The sequence below is a fragment of the Leptopilina heterotoma genome, unplaced genomic scaffold, assembly GCF_015476425.1.
Source record: "Leptopilina heterotoma isolate Lh14 unplaced genomic scaffold, ASM1547642v1 Lhet_8, whole genome shotgun sequence".
Lineage (NCBI taxonomy): Eukaryota > Metazoa > Arthropoda > Insecta > Hymenoptera > Figitidae > Leptopilina > Leptopilina heterotoma.
This window is the reverse complement of record NW_025111180.1, coordinates 243,359-263,813: the sequence shown is the minus strand read 5'-3', so window position 1 is coordinate 263,813 and position 20,455 is coordinate 243,359. Positions and strand designations below refer to the sequence as shown.

General features: G+C 28.6%; 1 protein-coding gene across 1 annotated transcript in view; it reads right to left on the bottom strand.

Annotated features, from left to right (window-relative positions):
- LOC122510976 (putative fatty acyl-CoA reductase CG5065) overlaps positions 1-13,991 on the bottom strand; it is a 115,778-nt gene extending 101,787 nt beyond the window's left edge. The window contains exon 1 of the mRNA XM_043625938.1: positions 13,824-13,991. The gene's annotated coding sequence lies outside the window, so the exon portion shown is untranslated. The remainder of the gene's footprint in view (positions 1-13,823) is intronic.
- Between the last annotated feature and the right edge of the window lie 6,464 nt (positions 13,992-20,455).

Sequence of the window (20,455 nt, the reverse complement as noted above, 5' to 3'; positions counted from 1 at the left end):
AATAAATTTTTGGGAATTTTTCAACGCAGAAAATTCTTATTTACTTTTCTGAACAGTATCCAAAAAACTAGAACCTTCGCTCTCGATCCCTTTCACCCCCTATAATGGGGGTGATATACTAAAAACGACAAAAGTAACTGATCACAAAATATTTTTGGGATTTTTTCAACGCAGAAAATTTTTAATTATTATTCTTAGCAATATCCAAAAAACTAGAACCTTCGCTCTCGATCCCTTTCACCCCCTATAATGGGGGTGATATATTGAAAACAATAAAAGTAACTGAACACAATAAATTTTTGGGAATTTTTCAACGCAGAAAATTCTTATTTATTTTTCTGAACAGTATCCAAAAAACTAGAACCTTCGCTCTCGATTCCTTTCACCCCCTATAATGGGGGTGATATACAAAAAACGCCAAAAGTAACTGATCACAAAATATTTTTGGAATTTTTTCAACGCAGAAAATTTTTATTTATTTTTCTGAACAGTATCCAAAAAACTAGAACCTTCGCTCTCGATTCCTTTCACCCCCTATAATGGGGGTGATATACTAAAAACGCCAAAAGTAACTGATCACAAAATATTTTTGGGAATTTTTCAACGCAGAAAATTCTTATTTATTTTTTTGAACAGTATCCAAAAAACTAGAACCTTCGCTCTCGATTCCTTTCACCCCCTATAATGGGGGTGATATACTAAAAACGCCAAAAGTAACTGATCACAAAATATTTTTGGGATTTTTTCAACGCTTAAAATTTTTATTTATTTTTCTGAACAGTATCCAAAAAACTAGAACCTTCGCTCTCGATCCCTTTCACCCCCTATAATGGGGGTGATATATTGAAAACAATAAAAGTAACTGAACACAATAAATTTTTGGGAATTTTTCAACGCAGAAAATTCTTATTTATTTTTCTGAACAGTATCCAAAAAACTAGAACCTTCGCTCTCGATCCCTTTCACCCCCTATAATGGGGGTGATATATTGAAAACAATAAAAGTAACTGAACACAATAAATTTTTGGGAATTTTTCAACGCAGAAAATTCTTATTTATTTTTCTGAACAGTATCTAAAAAACTAGAACCTTCGCTCTCGATCCCTTTCACCCCCTATAATGGGGGTGATATACTAAAAACGCCAAAAGTAACTGATCACAAAATATTTTTGGGAATTTTTCAACGCAGAAAATTCTTATTTATTTTTCTGAACAGTATCCAAAAAACTAGAACCTTCGCTCTCGATCCCTTTCACCCCCTATAATGGGGGTGATATATTGAAAACAATAAAAGTAACTGAACACAATAAATTTTTGGGAATTTTTCAACGCAGAAAATTCTTATTTATTATTCTCAGCAATATCCAAAAAACTAGAACCTTCGCTCTCGATCCCTTTCACCCCCTATAATGGGGGTGATATACTAAAAACGCCAAAAGTAACTGATCACAAAATATTTTTGGGATTTTTTCAACGCAGAAAATTTTTATTTATTTTTCTGAACAGTATCCAAAAAACTAGAACCTTCGCTCTCGATTCCTTTCACCCCCTATAATGGGGGTGATATACTAAAAACGCCAAAAGTAACTGGTCACAAAATATTTTTCGAATTTTGTCTACGCAGAAAATTGCTAATTATTATTCTCAGCCATAATTAAAAAAACTAGAACCTTGGCTTTTTCTTCGTTTCACCTCCTGTAATGGGGGTCATACTAAAAAATTAATAACAAATATACACATTAATTTTTCCAATTCCTTTAACGCAGAAAATTTTTAATTATTTTTTTAAACAACTTGCAGAAAACTAAAACTCTCGGTAACGTCTTTTTTTAACTCTCTGTATAATGGGGATGATATACTAAAAAATCGAAAAGTAGGGGAGACTGGGGCGAAAAGTTAAATTGTGAAAACAGTTAAAATTCATTATCTTTGGAACGAAAATAGTTAGAGCATTGCAATTTTAATTATAGAAGGGTGTTATCACCCTAAATAAATGTCCGGAGTTGTGTGCAATTCTGTTTATTTTTGTGGTGTCGATATTGAAAGTTTTTTTTCAACCTACTTTTGAAAATTTTTTCGAAAAAGAAAATATCAACTTTTAAGTATAGTTTTTGCATTTATTCTCATAGCGATTTTCTTACTTCATTATTTGGGTCCCCTGAAGAGATACCTAAAGGTATTTGCTAAATATCTTTAGTCAGATTTTTTATATTTGTTGTTAAAGCTAAAAACGCACCCTGGGGCGAAAAGTTAAATAATGGGTGGGGCGAAAAGTTAATTGTATTTTTACATGTTATTAAAATTTTTTTTTTATTTTTCGTTTTTTAGGGTTTATTTGTTTAAACATTATTTATTTGACATTGGGCAAGTACTCTGTCAAAAAATAAGCCGGTTAACGTGAAATAAACCGAAATTTTTTTTTTTTTTTGAAATTTTAATTTTTTAACTTTACAACTATTCTAAAGCTTTTGTTAAGTAAACAAAGATCTTTTATTTACTAAATTACTTGTTTACGTATACCTTAACTTATCTACTACTTATCACCTATCAGAAAATAGTTTTAGTAGGCTAAAAATAGAATTTAACTTTTCGCCCCAGGGTGGGGCGAAAAGTTAAAAAAAACAAAATTTTCAAAAAAGGACAAAACATGTATTTTTTGCGAAAATATCAGAAACATTTTTATTGAAAGTTGTAGAGGACAAGTTGCCCTACAATATTGATTTTTGTCCAAATTAATAGCAGTCTTTATTTCAATTTTTGCTTTATAATTTAAATTATTTTTTCACAAGTTTGGCAGGTAATTTAAAATTTTCATAAATAATTTTTTCAATGGTTTTACATTGAAAGCACTTTAAAAATAAGCAAATAAGGAGCAATAAGTTTTTTAATATGTATTTTAAATTCAATTAATTAAAATTTTTTAAAGATATACTTGGGTCAGAATTTCTCAAACGGATCACCTAAAACTAAAAAATTTTCTTTTTGAACCAAAATAGTTTTTTTTGACTCTTAATATGGTTAAGAATAATCCCTGAAAATATTAAGCCAAAAAAAATTTTTTTGCAAAAGGTTATAAACAATTGAATTTTTTATTACTGCTAAATTAACAAATTTTTTTCTCGAGTTCCAGTTGACGGATTTTAAAATTAAAATATGGGTTTTTTCGTCTTGAATTTCACTATTTGAATATATTTTTTGTTTTTAAATTTCTTTATTTTTTATAATTTTTTATATAATTTGTTTATAAAATGTTAATAAACAAATTATTAATTATTAATTTTAATTATTTATATTTATTTAAGTAATCTATGTCGATTTTGATAAAAAATTATTTTAAATTTAATAATTACTATTGTTATTAACAATCATAAGGACAATAATCTAGTTAGCAATAATTAAGTAGAGCTTTACATGACTTTAAACTCGTTAAAATAGGAAAAATAATTTTTCTTTTTGCAGAAATAAGCCAATTATTTGTTTAAAAAGTAAATAATTTGTTTACAACAAATGTAATTGTTTATGCTAAGAAATTTTTAAAGTTTTTGAAAGAATGTACATATTATATAGACATTTTATGTTTGAAAAATGCCTAAAATGTTTACAAATGTCAAAGAAACTAGATTATTGTTCATATGATCGTTAATAACAATAGTAATTATTAAATTCAAAATAAATTTTTACCAAAATCGACATAGATTACTTAAATAAATATAAATTTGTCTGAAAAAAAATTTTGTTTATAAAAAAGAACCAAAGTCATCTATTTGTTAATTAACATTGTTTGCAACAATTTAAATAATTTGAATTATACATTATTATTTGTCTGGTGGTCATGCTGGACTAATTAAAATTGATTCTTATCATCTGCAATGAAAAAATAAAAAAGTAAACATGATTTTTTCTAAAAATATTGTAAATTGTTAAATTTAAGTAACAAAAAAATATAAACAATACAACATTCAAAAATTTGTTTAGTGGGATCTCTTAGAAATTTTATCCCGTTTAATTTAAGACCAAGCCCATGAAAATTCGACAAAATTTGTAGGTTACAGACAATTTTGAAAAAAATGCAAATGCGCGCGGGTCGAGTTTAACGTCGCATATAAAGCCCTACACGGCTGCAGTTTTTAATTAATAACTTTTTTTCTAATTATGGCTCATTTTTTTTAAACGGTTTTACACTCGGAGACATTTGAGAAATAGAATACAATTTTAATTTTTTTGTTAGGACGTGAAGAACATATTTGTTTATTAACATTTTGTAAACAAATTGATGCAATAAAATGTATATTTTTAATAATAATTTAATTTTTTTTCTTAAAAATATTAGAATATTATTAGAAGTTTCTAAAGCGACTGACAAAGATACGTTGTTTCTGCACGGAACAGAAATATACGTGGTTTCTTCACTGAACGTGGAAGATACGTAACTTCTAAAATGTTCTTTAAACATACGTACATTCCACTTGGAGTGAACGAATTGTTTATAACTTTTACAAAAAATTTTTTTTTGGTTTAATATTTTCAGGGATTCTTCTTAACCATATTAAGAGTAAAAAAAACTATTTTGGTTCAAAAAGAAAATTTTTTAGTTTTAGGTGATCCGTTTGAGAAATTCTGACCCACTTTAATACCCGAAAATAAATTTATTGAATAATTAGAAATTTCGTATAAAAGATTTGAGCTAAAATTTTAGAAAATAATTGTATTCAATTATTTAAAGCGTTATATCAGGAATTTTTTTACAATTAATTAAATTTCAAAAGATTTATTAATTAAATTCTTTGAAAATTAATTACGTTTACAATTTTTAGAAATAATTAAATTTGATGATATTTTCCATTGACTTATTTGAACTTTTATTTTTTGTGAAAAATAAATAAGAATAAGTTTTTAAATTTTTGTTTAACAAAAAGTATTAATGTTTTGAGTAATTTAATTCATTAATTCTAAAAAAATTGTTTCTTTTGAAAATGTAATTAAAGTTTTTCAAAAATAATTGTATTTCTGAAAACAATTGTAAAAAATTGAAAAATAGAAAACGTTGTCTTGAAATAAATTTTATACGTAATGAATTTTAATTGTTTACTTTTAAAAATTATTTTGAAATATAACCGTATTTGTGAATAATTTTAATAAAAATCTAAATAATTTGCAATTTCTACTAAAATTGTATATTTTGTTGCAATATTTGGAAGAAAATATTTTTAAAAAAGTCGTAATTTTTATATTATACTGTCCGCGACAAAAGGGACCTTAGCTCCTATGTATTTACATGGAGCTAAGGTCCCTTTTGTCGCGGACAGTCACATATTCATAATATCCGACGCCTCCTTTTGATATGAATCTGGCGGAAGACGAGTGATTTTGTTGCGGAGAGAACTTTTGGCGGCGATGGGCGGGGAGAAGAACAGCGATGCGACGTTGAGTGTGGTATGTATGTAGTGGGTCCTACATCGGATCAGTTCGGCAAACCTCGGATCTACTCGGCTGTATAGCCTCGCTAGTCGCTGCGTTGACTCAGCACACCGAACGAAAAAAGGCTGGAATGAATGAAATGCTTTTCTGAGCTATTGCAGCCCTGGGATCGACGGTGGGATAATTGTTTCTGTAATTCTTGAATTCTCTTTTAGAATAATTAAATTATTAATTATAGTAGTAGTTTATTTATTTTTAAAAAATTATAATAATATTTTTTATAACTGTTTTTAAATCTTTTTATAAATAATTTTCGGACGATAATAGATTTTTTATTTAAATTAATTTAATTAATTATAATTATATAATTGTAAATTGTTATTTGTAATTATAATTAATTAGTTTAATTAATTAGTTATTAGAAGAATAGCAGTTAAATTTTTTTAAAAACATTTATTTCTTGAAAAAATAATATTCAGAATTATTATTAACTTTTTGAAGAAATAAAAGTTTTTAAAAAATTTTAATTTGCTATTCTTCCAATAATTAATTAATTACTTAAATTAATTTAACTAAAAAGTCTATTACCGTAAGAAAATTATTTGTAAAAAGATTTAAGTAATTAATTAATTATTGGAAGAATAGCAAATTAAAATTTTTTAAAAACTTTTATTTCTTCAAAAAGTTAATAATAATTCTGAATATTATTTTTTCAAGAAATAAATGTTTTTAAAAAAATTTAACTGCTATTCTTCTAATAACTAATTAATTAAACTAATTAATTATAATTACAAATAACAATTTACAATTATATAATTATAATTAATTAAATTAATTTAAATAAAAAATCTATTATCGTCCGAAAATTATTTATAAAAAGATTTAAAAACAGTTATAAAAAATATTATTATAATTTTTTAAAAATAAATAAACTACTACTATAATTAATAATTTAATTATTCTAAAAGAGAATTCAAGAATTACAGAAACAATTATCCCACCGTCGATCCCAGGGCTGCAATAGCTCAGAAAAGCATTTCATTCATTCCAGCCTTTTTTTGTTCGGTGTGCTGAGTCAACGCAGCGACTAGCGAGGCTATACAGCCGAGTAGATCCGAGGTTTGCCGAACTGATCCGATGTAGGACCCACTACATACATACCACACTCAACGTCGCATCGCTGTTCTTCTCCCCGCCCATCGCCGCCAAAAGTTCTCTCCGCAACAAAATCACTCGTCTTCCGCCAGATTCATATCAAAAGGAGGCGTCGGATATTATGAATATGTGACTGTCCGCGACAAAAGGGACCTTAGCTCCATGTAAATACATAGGAGCTAAGGTCCCTTTTGTCGCGGACAGTATAATATAAAAATTACGACTTTTTTAAAAATATTTTCTTCCAAATATTGCAACAAAATATACAATTTTAGTAGAAATTGCAAATTATTTAGATTTTTATTAAAATTATTCACAAATACGGTTATATTTCAAAATAATTTTTAAAAGTAAACAATTAAAATTCATTACGTATAAAATTTATTTCAAGACAACGTTTTCTATTTTTAATTTTTTACAATTGTTTTCAGAAATACAATTATTTTTGAAAAACTTTAATTACATTTTCAAAAGAAACAATTTTTTTAGAATTAATGAATTAAATTACTCAAAACATTAATACTTTTTGTTAAACAAAAATTTAAAAACTTATTCTTATTTATTTTTCACAAAAAATAAAAGTTCAAATAAGTCAATGGAAAATATCATCAAATTTAATTATTTCTAAAAATTGTAAACGTAATTAATTTTCAAAGAATTTAATTAATAAATCTTTTGAAATTTAATTAATTGTAAAAAAAATTCCTGATATAACGCTTTAAATAATTGAATACAATTATTTTCTAAAATTTTAGCTCAAATCTTTTATAAATCCATTGCTATCAGAATTTAACTGCGAAAATTGAAAAATTTAAATGGAATAATTTTTGTAAATTCAATAAATAATGTATTTTAAAAAATACAATTATGTAGAATGGTCATTTTTTAAAGAAGAAAAAATAAAAATCTTTAAAATATAACATTTTACAAAATTTCTAATTATTCAATAATAGTATATTAAGCAACAAGGGCATAAAGGCAGCCATTTGTTTACGGTGATTTTTGTGACACGAGTGGAGGTCGAGGGCGCCCCGAGACCGAAACAAGTGTCACAAAAATCATCGTAAACAAATTGAGTGCCTTTATTCCCGTGTTACTTACGATATTTTTTATTCCTAATGCACAAAAGTGGCGATTTCAGATAGCAGACGACAGGGAGTAAAAGTCATTCACTTGTTCGACTTGTATGAAAATGGCGGCCTTTTTTTTACCTTGGGCAAAAAAAAAGCATGGGACCAGCTGTTTTTTTGCCCTTGGGGAAAAAAAGTCGCCATTTTCGTACGGTCGAACAAATGAATGACTTTACTCCCTGTCGTCAGCTATCTAAAAGCGCCATTTTTGTGCATGTGGGATAAAAATTTATTTTCGGGTATTAAAGTATATCTTCAAAAAATTTTAATTAATTTAATTTAAAATAAATATTAAAAAACTTATTGCTCCTTATTTGCTTATTTTTAAAGAGCTATCAATGTAAAACCATGGAAAAAATTATTTATGAAAATTTAAAATTACCAGCAAAATTGTGAAATAATAATTTGAATTATAAAGCAAAAAATTAAAATAAAAACTGCTACTAATTCGGACAAAAAAATTACAACCTTTCAAGTTTCTGAATTTTTAAATAATATTTTTGATTTCTTGGGGTCAATTTGAAAAATAACGAAAAGTTTCGAAAGGGTGATAAAACTTTTTTTTACGTCCTCAGGGCATGGACTGTTACCAATTTGCACAAAAAAATGTGGACTTTCCACATTCTCTGTTTATAAAAATAGTTTTGCGATAAAAAAGTTTCAAAAAAATAACGTCTTATATGGTACTTTTGGATTTTTTAGTATTTCATCTCCATTACAGAGATTTAAAAAAAGACGTTACCTAGAGTATTAGTTTTCTGCAAGCTGTTTAGAAAAATAATTAAAAATTTTCTGGGTTCAAGGAATTGGAAAAATTAATGTGTATATTTGTTATTAATTTTTTAGTATGACCCCCATTACAGGGATTGAAAGGGAGAAAGAGCGAAGGTTCTAGTTTTTTGGATATTGCTGAGAATAATAATTAGAAATTTTCTGCGTTGAAAAAATCCCAAAAATATTTTGTGATCAGTTATTTTTGGCGTTTTTAATATATCACCCCCATTATAGGGGGTGAAAGGAATCGAGAGCGAAGGTTCTAGTTTTTTGGATACTGTTCAGAAAAATAAATAAAAATTTTCTGCGTTGAAAAAATCCCAAAAATATTTTGTGATCAGTTACTTTTGTCGTTTTTAGTATATCACCCCCATTATAGGGGGTGAAAGGAATCGAGAGCGAAGGTTCTAGTTTTTTGGATACTGTTCAGAAAAATAAATAAAAATTTTCTGCGTTGAAAAATTCACAAAAATTTATTGTGTTCAGTTACTTTTATTGTTTTCAATATATCACCCCCATTATAGGGGGTGAAAGGGATCGAGAGCGAAGGTTCTAGTTTTTTAAATACTGTTCAGAAAAATAAATAAGAATTTTCTGCGTTGAAAAATTCCCAAAAATTTATTGTGTTCAGTTACTTTTATTGTTTTCAATATATCACCCCCATTATAGGGGGTGAAAGGGATCGAGAGCGAAGGTTCTAGTTTTTTGGATACTGTTCAGAAAAATAAATAAAAATTTTCTGCGTTGAAAAAATCCCAAAAATATTTTGTGATCAGTTACTTTTGGCGTTTTTAGTATATCACCCCCATTATAGGGGGTGAAAGGGATCGAGAGCGAAGGTTCTAGTTTTTTGGATACTGTTCAGAAAAATAAATAAAAATTTTCTGCGTTGAAAAAATCCCAAAAATATTTTGTGATCAGTTACTTTTATTGTTTTCAATATATCACCCCCATTATAGGGGGTGAAAGGGATCGAGAGCGAAGGTTCTAGTTTTTTAAATACTGTTCAGAAAAATAAATAAGAATTTTCTGCGTTGAAAAATTCCCAAAAATTTATTGTGTTCAGTTACTTTTATTGTTTTCAATATATCACCCCCATTATAGGGGGTGAAAGGGATCGAGAGCGAAGGTTCTAGTTTTTTGGATACTGTTCAGAAAAATAAATAAAAATTTTCTGCGTTGAAAAAATCCCAAAAATATTTTGTGATCAGTTACTTTTGGCGTTTTTAGTATATCACCCCCATTATAGGGGGTGAAAGGGATCGAGAGCGAAGGTTCTAGTTTTTTGGATACTGTTCAGAAAAATAAATAAAAATTTTCTGCGTTGAAAAAATCCCAAAAATATTTTGTGATCAGTTACTTTTGGCGTTTTTAGTATATCACCCCCATTATAGGGGGTGAAAGGAATCGAGAGCGAAGGTTCTAGTTTTTTGGATACTGTTCAGAAAAATAAATAAGAATTTTCTGCGTTGAAAAATTCCCAAAAATTTATTGTGTTCAGTTACTTTTATTGTTTTCAATATATCACCCCCATTATAGGGGGTGAAAGGGATCGAGAGCGAAGGTTCTAGTTTTTTGGATACTGTTCAGAAAAATAAATAAGAATTTTCTGCGTTGAAAAATTCCCAAAAATTTTTTGTGTTCAGTTACTTTTTGCATTGATAGTATATGACCCCTATTAGGGGTGCTTGTTTTCACCCCTATTGTTTAATAATTTTTGTTTTTTCAATGTATTTTGTATTCTGGCATCAGTTTGAGAAGTTTCCAATAGGAAATTTGAAAATAAAAAAATAAAAAAATTTCGTTCATTTGAACGTTCAAAACTTTGGTATCATGCATTAGAAATAGTCTTATTTTTATTTAGAAAAGAATAAAATGCTAGTTTTTGTTTGTGAAATAATACGGTAATTCTAACCTTTTTTCCACATATAGATAGAATATATAACAGACATTCTAACGTAACATACCAATTTTGGAAGGACTGCGGGCGGACTTAACCGATTTCACCCGAGCATCACCGAGTCCATCACCTGACGTCGCGAACTAACCCTAATGTTTTCGAAGTTGAAATTCTAAAGAAGAAGAAGTTGAAATTCATACGTGTATGAAAGAAAAAACCCTTTATTAATAAACGTGAATGTCTCCTCATGCCAAATTAAATTCAAGAACTGTTCCTGAATATAACATAATTTTTTTCACGACTTTTACTTATTTACATAATTTGATTAGTAATTTATTTTAAAAAATGCTCTCTCTCGAAGGCACATATTTTTCCACTCGTTTAATATATAAGGACGATTCAGCTGTGTACTTCTAACGAATCGTGCGATCTTTCGGTTTCCGTGACCAATCGTCGTGTCTTTAGTTGCGTGTGCGTGTGTGCGTTAATAATATAGGTTAGCTTCTTACGTCGTGTTAAATATATTTACCTACAGTTACAGTGACATACACTAATGCCATCTACCATCAGATCCAAGTATCACTATCGTCTCTATCAGTATCTATAGACAATTAATTTGTTGTGTTTCTTTTTAATTCATGGCTTTCCCAACTTTGCAAAAATTATTATTTTCTTTCTAAAACAACATACTAATTTTCGTTAGTTTCCTTATGAAGAACTGTAAAATATATACTGAATGAGTGTTTTTGATAGTCTCAATAGCAATTTCTATAACCTATGTCGTTTTTCCCTTGAATCTAACCTAACATACTAAAATGTCTCACCAGTTTTAAGAATTAGTGGTATTAAAAGTTTCTCCGTGCAACTGAATAAAATTAAGAACGGGCACTGACACGCATTTTACACGGCCGGTGTTTGTGCTTCAGCCGGAATGATGCGCCACCTAGGATTTTAATTTTTTTAACTATGTGGTACCCAATTAAAAAAATCGACAAAAATATTTCTTAAAAGAACACATTTAGGAGAATTTTCTGTACAAAATCCAAAATAGTATCTCCAAAATAAGACCAAAAAAATTTTTTTTTAAAATTAAAAAATTTTTTTTTTTTGGTTTTTTTTCGGGCAAAATTTTTTGAATTTTTTTTTTAAATTCCTCTTATTAATTTATAAAACACATATAAATTTCATTAAAATCGATCCAGTAGTTTTCAAGAAAAAACAAATTTTTGATTTTTCTTTCCCCCTCCATAACTCTTACAAAAATACATTTTTTGAAAAAATATTTGGTGAAAAATTTTATCTTAATGTTGCTAACATGTAACAAGAATTTCAAATTTTTTTGCGCGGGGGCAGATTTTGCATGCTTACTCCGCTAGGCCCTTTTAGAAGGGCAACAAAAATGTACCGTTCTTTTATCCCTATTCTCTGACTACAGTTTTTTCCGCACCTTTTTTCCCCCAATATATATTTTCTCTCCTCACTCGTCTCTCTATATAGTGTATTCAAAACCTACATATAAAGAAATGTTCATTATTCATGTGCTTACACACCCTCTTTTTTAACACCCCCCCCCCCCCCCCACATCGATTCAGCAGCGCCACGAGAAAAAGAAGGAAGATTATCTCTTTACCACCGTCGGTATGAATCATTGATCTCTATATATGAACTTCTGAATTCGAAACCCTATATACTCACTATGTGAAAAGTAGTGATGAAATTTCAAAGATGAAAAAACTGTTATTATTTAACAGCAAAATGTAATAATAATAAAATAAATTAGTGGAAAACTATTAAACAAAAATTAAACAGTAAAAAAACTAATTAGAGGAAACAATTAATAAAACGTCAATTAGTGAATTGCAAATTTAGTTTTTCTAGAAATTTTATCCGTTTGAGAGAGAAAAAAACTTTCCCCGTTAAAATGCATTTAATTAAACCAAGAAAAATTACAATAATAAAGTCTATCAATTGCAAATAAAAATATTTGCAATATTTTATTTGGCAACGCTAAAAAAATTTAAAAACATTTTTTATTCCACATAAATATTTCTAGTAAAAATATAGTCAATTATAATTAATAAATAGAATTAAAAAAAAGTAAATTAAAAAATTTTTTAAAGAAATAAAAAATTTATTAACTGAAGAAACTATTATTCGACTATTGTTAACTGTTCTTTAACATTATTTCCATTTAAATAATATTTACATTTATCCCATTTATCTAAACTTTTCTTAACTTCTGAACAATATTTGGAAAATCATTAAAATTAGTGACTCATTTTTCGATAATTTAAAGTGCAATAAACAATAGTTTACTATATATTTCAAATTACCATAAAAAAAGGATTACTTCCGTTTGAAAAAATATGCGCGAGGTTAAAAAAAATAATCATTAAGAGACTTATTTTTTCTCTCGAGATAAAATTTAAAAGAAAAAATTAAACTGACATTGACATTAATAGTCATTAATTTCTAGCTTTCAATTTTAAACGACAAAATTCTACTCCTTGAAATTTCTATTTAAAATTATGACTGAACACTGACACAAATTATTGCACAATGTTAAATTGAAAGTTTTATTTTTTTCTTGTTTAAAAATATCCAATTCTTGCAAAAAATTATATCCGAAAATTTTTTACTCTTATTATTAATTGGACAATTTTTGAACAAATGTTACAAATTTAACAAAAAACAGTTAACATTCAAGTTTATTGAACCCTGAAATTTTATTCAATAAAATGATTATTAGTTGTTAGATAAAACTCACATTATAGAAAGAGAGGGGGGGTGATCGTTGACACTTAACAAGAAAATTCTACTACCGAGTTTAAAAATGAGCAGTAACATGAAAATGTAGAGTAATCAATTATATTTAATTGTTAAATCTTTAAAAGCTTTGAATAAGGCCCCTATAAAACTGCAACAGGCCCTGCAAGCTGGTTGAACATACAATCTGCTTTAAGGAGGTATGCACAGATGCCGCATGTGACACAGATGAATATCGACGAGTTAATAAAATTATTGAATTAACCAAGGTATAACGACCACTGGGAATGTGAATAATGCCGGTGATTCACCTTTATCAAAAAACTAAACTCACACTATTTCTAAGTAAATTCATCAACGAGATGAAATGAAAGACGGGGCGCGATTGTCTCATCTAGCAGACAGATTTTCTCCCATTTGATTATTGCACATTTGCCTAAGGGAGGAGAGAATAAACTACAAGTTAATATACGACTAAAAATTAAAGTCAACGATTAGATCACAATTTCACTAGCTATAATGATAATTAATTTTTCATTTCTTGATAATAAAGAAAGAAAAGTAATTAAGATGCAACGCGATTCAGCGCGGGACAAGCCTATCGTGCGTTTAAAGCAATAGGAGGTATAGGCGCGGCTTGGAGTAAATTTCACTAAGTAAAAGGAAATTTTTCAAGTTACCTTTCAACTTCAAATGGGCTTGAAGCTTCTATGACACTATCTTCGTCTCCAGACACCACAGACACGAATGGTTTAACACATAAATAAAAAGTATTCAAGATTTTTCACATCCCGTCGCATGCCAGCCCGAGTCCGCCATCTTGGGGAAACTGCCCTTCACAACTTTTCAATTTTTTCAAGTTGGTAGAACTGTATTTCACAAGTCTGCGCACGTGCACTGGTGAACCAAGAAGACTATATACAGGAGGAACAACTCGAGTATTTCCGATGGTCCCGATTTTAACGGACGATTGGGAGTACTACCTCGAGGCGCACTAGTCTTCTGCACATCTCAACACATGCATAACTGTGTATATTTTATATATATTCCATCTGACAGCTGTAACAGCTGCAAGTTTTTATTATCCCCTCATATTGAATAATAAGTGTAAATATTAAGTGAACTTAATATTTTTAATACAGAAATTTCTAAAAAAAGTGAGAAGTGTATTTAAAACTAGTGTTTTTAATTATGATTCGTATTGATGAAGAGTGTTAATTTAAATAATAAAAGTTGTAATGGGATTTTCATAACCATTTTTTATCTTACAATAAAAAAAGGGTATGTTATATTATAAATTATTATCTATCCTATTGTAATATATAATTTATTATATATTTATTATTGCTCCAATTATATTTATTTCTGTTATAGCATTGTATTTGAGGTTAACCATAACCTCCAAAGAGGAATTTTTCCAACTGAACTAAGTTTTCGGATTTAACGCTCTACGATATTTCAAAGATTTTAAAAGAGATTTATAAATTATAAAAACTAATGAAGATGAAATCAAGTAAAAATATTTCAGAAGATAAAAACTCTTTTGGGGCATTTCATTTAAGGCCAACGCAGAATAGATCTGTAACCGGAACCGCAATCGTAAGCGTAACCGTAAGAATGAGTTAAAGAAGGATAGGTATATTGTTTATCCTTCTCTAACTCGTTCTTACGCTTACGGTTACGATTGCGGTTCCGGTTACAGATCTATTCTGCGTTGGCCTTTAGTGTTTTCAAAATCAACTGTCACAGAACTTGCACATAACCAAGAAAATTGTAAACAAAACAAACACACATTATTTAAAGATACACAGATAGAGTTTATACAGTTATGCATGTGTTGCGATGTGCAGAAGACTAGTGCGCCTCAGGGTAGTACGCCTAGTCGTCCGTTAAAAACGGGACCACTGCTTACTATGAACAAGCAGGCGAGTTGGTTCTCCTGTATATAGTCTTCTTGTGGTGAACTTAAGGGATGCAAAATCTGACTACGCATGCGTTCATACTCCCACCTTATTGGTTGAATTTTTGGCGGGCGTATTTGAAACCCTTCTTAACCAATTATAATAGCACCTTTTCACTATATTATTTTATTAACAATTGAGAAAACTACATTTTAATTCCCCATTAGGCTGGAGTCCCATGACAGCGTTTTGCGTTGCGTTTTGTAACTAGGCCATGAGTGCAAAAAGAGCAAACATATATCTGTATCTCTCTCACACTTATGGCCTAGTTACAAAACGCAACGCAAAACGATGTCATGGGACTCCAGCCTGAGAATCCATCGAATCCATTTCACCAACAATTGTCACGTTCGACGATGACTGTTTTCGGCACTCGCCCCGAGTTAACTCCGGGTTAATGGTGATTGGTTAGACCAACAGAATGTTTTTCTTGATTGGATAATATTTAACTCAGGGTTAACCCTGGGTGAGTGCCGAAAACAGCCATTGTTGACACTCGTTCACAAACATAAACATAACCTATATAGGAGACCCAATCAACTGAAGCACAATACACAGGACAATTGCACTTGTAAATTTGTCCACTGATGCGCGCGCATTGAAACATAGAATTTAAAATTAAAAAAAATAAATAAATAAAAAATTATAAAAAAAAAATAAATAAAAAAAACAAAATTATAAAATAAATATTTTCTCTTCTAATTTTATAAGAATATTATTTTAATATTAACTTTTATGGAAAATAATTTTCTAAAGGCGCTTGCACACTTCCAAAATTTTGGGCGAGCAGCGAATTTTCATGGCTTTGAAACTCACATTACTAAATATGATTGGCTCTACAAAAAGCTGCGTGAAAATGTACTTTTGTCAGAGCCAATCATATTTAGTAATGTGCATTTCAAGGCCGTGAAAATTCGCTGCTCGGCTAAAAATTTGGAAGTGTAATTTTGTAATTTTTAAAATAACTTTTTTCTTTATTAAAATTTTCATTTACTCTTGTCAAAATTGTATTTCTGCCATGAAAACGAATCGATTCATGTATATAAAGTATATATTTTATCAATATTTATAAAATTAATCGGACGATATTTTTATTTTTAACAAAAAATTCAAATTTTGTATTTTTTGAAATTTTTTTTAAATACTTTTAAATAATTATTCTAGAATAAGAAATTAAGCAATTGGTATATATTATATTGTGGAAGCTAAATGATCATGAAAAGAACAACTTGTTTTTTACTCTACTACTCATTTTTTATTAAGGTTTTAATTTAAAATAATAGATATTAAGCTCAAAAGAACCTATGCGACATTTATATTTTAGGTTAGTTCAGTTGTTTATTTACATTCTGTGGTTAAGGCCAACGCAGAATAGATCTGTAACCGGAACCGCAATCGTGATCGTAAGCGTAAGAATGAGTTAGAGAAGGATAAACAATATACCTATCCTTCTTTAACTCATTCTTACGGTTACGCTTACGATTGCGGTTCCGGTTACAGATCTATTCTGCGTTGGCCTTTAGATTTAAGCGCCATAACCACTAGGAAATTCTAGGGAATGTAGATTAACTAAACGCGTTCATTTTAAACTGGGATTAGGCTGGTGAAACGCACTAGCGGTTAACTCTGACGATCAAGAGTTGAACGAGTTCAGTTGAACCAAGCTTAACCGCCAGTTGGTGAAACTGGCCCTAAGGGGAAAGGTGTAACGAGCGACTATTATTCTCGCTCGAATAATTTCGATATATCGACAATCGAAATATACGCGCTAGAATTGAATTATTAATTATTAATTAATTTATAATTTCAAAATATTCTTTCGGTTAGAGGCAGAAATCTCTGAGACACAAACAGGAAATCTTTTGTATGTTTGTCAATAGAATATTGTCACAGTTTAATAAATTCCAAACTTTTAGTTTTTATATTAACTACGAAGACATTTCTTAGAAATGTCGTAAATCAAGTAAAAGTTGGAAAAAGTAATCTCCAATTTCTTAAGTCATAAAACCAAAACCGTCAAGAGTTATACAAAAAATAAAACATCTCAAGTGCCCTTTTCCATAGGACAATAGAACATGTGTTCAACATACTTGAGACCGCAGGATTGCAATGGACTAGGTATAGGAGATGAGTCACAAAGGACTAGTTGAATAAAGATCTAAAATATTTAATAATAAATAATACGAATGGAATTATTAGTATAATAGTAGTTATTATATTATTATTATTATTATATTATTATTATTATTATTATTATTATTATTATTATTATTATTATTATTATTATTATTATTATTGTTCTTATATTATTATTACTATTTGAATGCAGCGTAAATTGCATGAAGTGTAGAGATGATCTCTCTTGAATGTGTGTGTGAGTATAGTTTCAATGTAGTGCAGAAAAGTATTGGTGCAACCGGTGCAACGATGCTGTATGCTACATAACGCATGCGCATTTCCACAAAAATGGACTTTAGCGGAGAACCTCTCTGCGGAATGAATAGTTATAGTTAGTTCTAAGTTACTCTCTGACTTAAAAGGTTGTTTTCTAAACTCCTTAGCCAGTTTGTATTTAACAAATATTTTAATAAACAATAAAGGGGGTTTTACTCACTCAAGAAAAACTAATTTCTCGAGTGGGCTTTCCTCCTTCCGTTAAACGGAATTAAACGTCTTTTAATTTAAATATTCCCGCTTCCTTCTTTAAGGATTTAATCAAGGTAGAATATCCGGCGAATCATCGCGAACACGGAGTAATAATAGGAGACTGTACTACCAGTGAGATACCGTGCCAAATGTCTGCCTTGGTTCACTGAGTAGTAAAGACTTCTCAAAAATAAAGCGCATGCGCAGTTTGCAACTATCTTCGTCACTCTTGAAAGAACGATGAGAGAGATCATTATTTTGACGTGCGAGTTAGAAAGTGTGGTTATGTTTTATTGTTGACAACAGCAACTATACGGGAAAATCAACATTTAAATAAGAAAAAATATTAATTAACAAACTGCAAAGAGAAGAGTAAGTACAATATATTATAATATTAATAAACTGTAATATAGGTGTTAGTAGATATTAATAAAAAGATTATTTTTGTCGAACCGGAGTAATTCTTTTCTTTGTATGATAAAGTGAATGAATACAATATAATATAATTCTATAATCGCTATAATGTTAATATAATTAATATCTACTCACACATTTCCTATATTACAATTTATTAATATTATTTAATAGTATAATATATATTGTCAACAGTAAAACATAACCACACTTTCCAACTCGCACGTCAAAATAATGATCTCTCTCATCGTTCTTTCAAGAGTGACGAAGATAGTTGCAAACTGCACATGCGCGTTATTTTTGAAAAGCCATATTACTACTCAGTGAACCAAGGCAGAAATCTCAGTTTGACTAGGGGATACGCTGGAGAGCAGTCTCCTTATTATTACTCCGTGATCGCGAACTATTAGAGTTACGTTATTAAAGGTAACGCGGCTCGTAACAACCGTTTCCCGAAACCGAACAGTTGTGCTTAGGCCTTTAGGGGATATGCATGCGTCTCGATGCAACGTGCCCTCTTTTTTCTCAGTGTAGGTAAAACATTTTTTTAATTAAAAACTTATCAACTATAAAATCAAATTTCAATTTTACCATTTACAAATCGAATCAATTTCAAATAAACCCGCCATTTTTCAACAAATCAATAAGGCTATTCAAGTTAGGTGGGGGAAAATTCAAGATGGATGCTAACTGGTGCACCAACATTGTATAGAAAGTGTATGGGATAGAGTCTAATTTTTTAAATATCTCGCTTAAACGAAATTTTTAACCAGAAGTTTATTAGGATTTTATGTTTCATTTTTAAAGAACTATTTTTTGCAATAATAAAAATCGATTTTATTTTTTTATTGATTTTATTATTGCAAAAAATAGTTCTTTAAAAATGAAACATAAAATCCTAATAAACTTATGGTTAAAAATTTCGTTTAAGGACGCTGCACGGTGGGAAATATTTAAAAGTACGCATAGGCGTAGCGAGCGATTTCTCCTTAACTTCCACTCTTTTCCCCTCTTTTCGTCCCTCTTGGTGAAATTTTTTGACTTTGATAATTAATTAAAAAAAATCCAGATTGAAAATGAAAAAAAGGGCGATTTAGGGAAAAATAATATTTAATAGAGAATATTCAACAAGTTTTCTTATGACGATTAGATGTTTCTATGGGCGTGAATATCAATCCGCATTTTCCAAAACATAGCAAACTGACAGCTCAATATGGGAGGTTAGCCATGGCCGACTATATCAGGTTGCACCGTTTGCGTAGTACAGTAGAAATGAACGTAAGGAACAAAAATATTAAATGTCAATTATACTCTCATTGTTTACTATTACATTTATTATTTGTTTATTTATTTATTATTGTTATTATATCTATTATTATTTATTATTTTACTTACTTTTTTAAAATATTATTATGGAAAAGTATTAAAACAATAAAGGAAAATTTTTTATGAAAAAATTATTAAACAAATAAAATTTCTAAACAAAAAAAAGTAAATAATAAAAAATTATGAAATGTATAATTTTAAAAATTTTTAATGGTTATTTTTATTATTGATATTTTTAAGTATATGAAAAATCTAATTTAAATATTCCACAAAATTAGTTTTAAAGTAATTTTTTATAAGGAATTCAACGGTCATAAAATAAAAGCGGACAGAAAATATTTTGACCCTTTTTCAATTATCATTTTTCTTAAAAATTGGTGGATTTCGAAACACACGCGTAATTTGGTAGAAAATATGTTTTTAAATCCATGAAAAGAATTCCAAATGAAATCGATGATTTTCATAATTACCTATAGAAGTATTGTTTTGAAAAAAATCTTTGTTTTTAAACTAAAAATTCTAAAAATAACATTGTTATTCAATTTTTCTATATGGAAAATTATTTGTTTACTTATTTAGTTTCTGATCAAAATTTAATCTTAATTTTTCTGTGTTTCTATTTTTCATCAATAAAAATTATGATATGAAATTATTTAGAAAAATAAATGTCAAAAAATGCCCTTTTTTAATAAAAAAAAAAGCTGCAATGTATTGAAAAAAGACGAAAATTTAATAATCTACATCAAAAATTGTTAGAAAAAAATTGCAAACATCAACGTCGTTTTCTCAAAACAAAAATGGTTTTCATAATTGGAAATAAATTCTGAGTACCTCCGTGTTTCAGAAAAAGGACTTTTTTCATAAAAAAGATCCAATTTTATGACAAAAATTATGTTTAATAATATTTTCATAAAAAATTTACATTACTTTGTTTTATACTTTTCCATTATAATATTTCTAAAAAG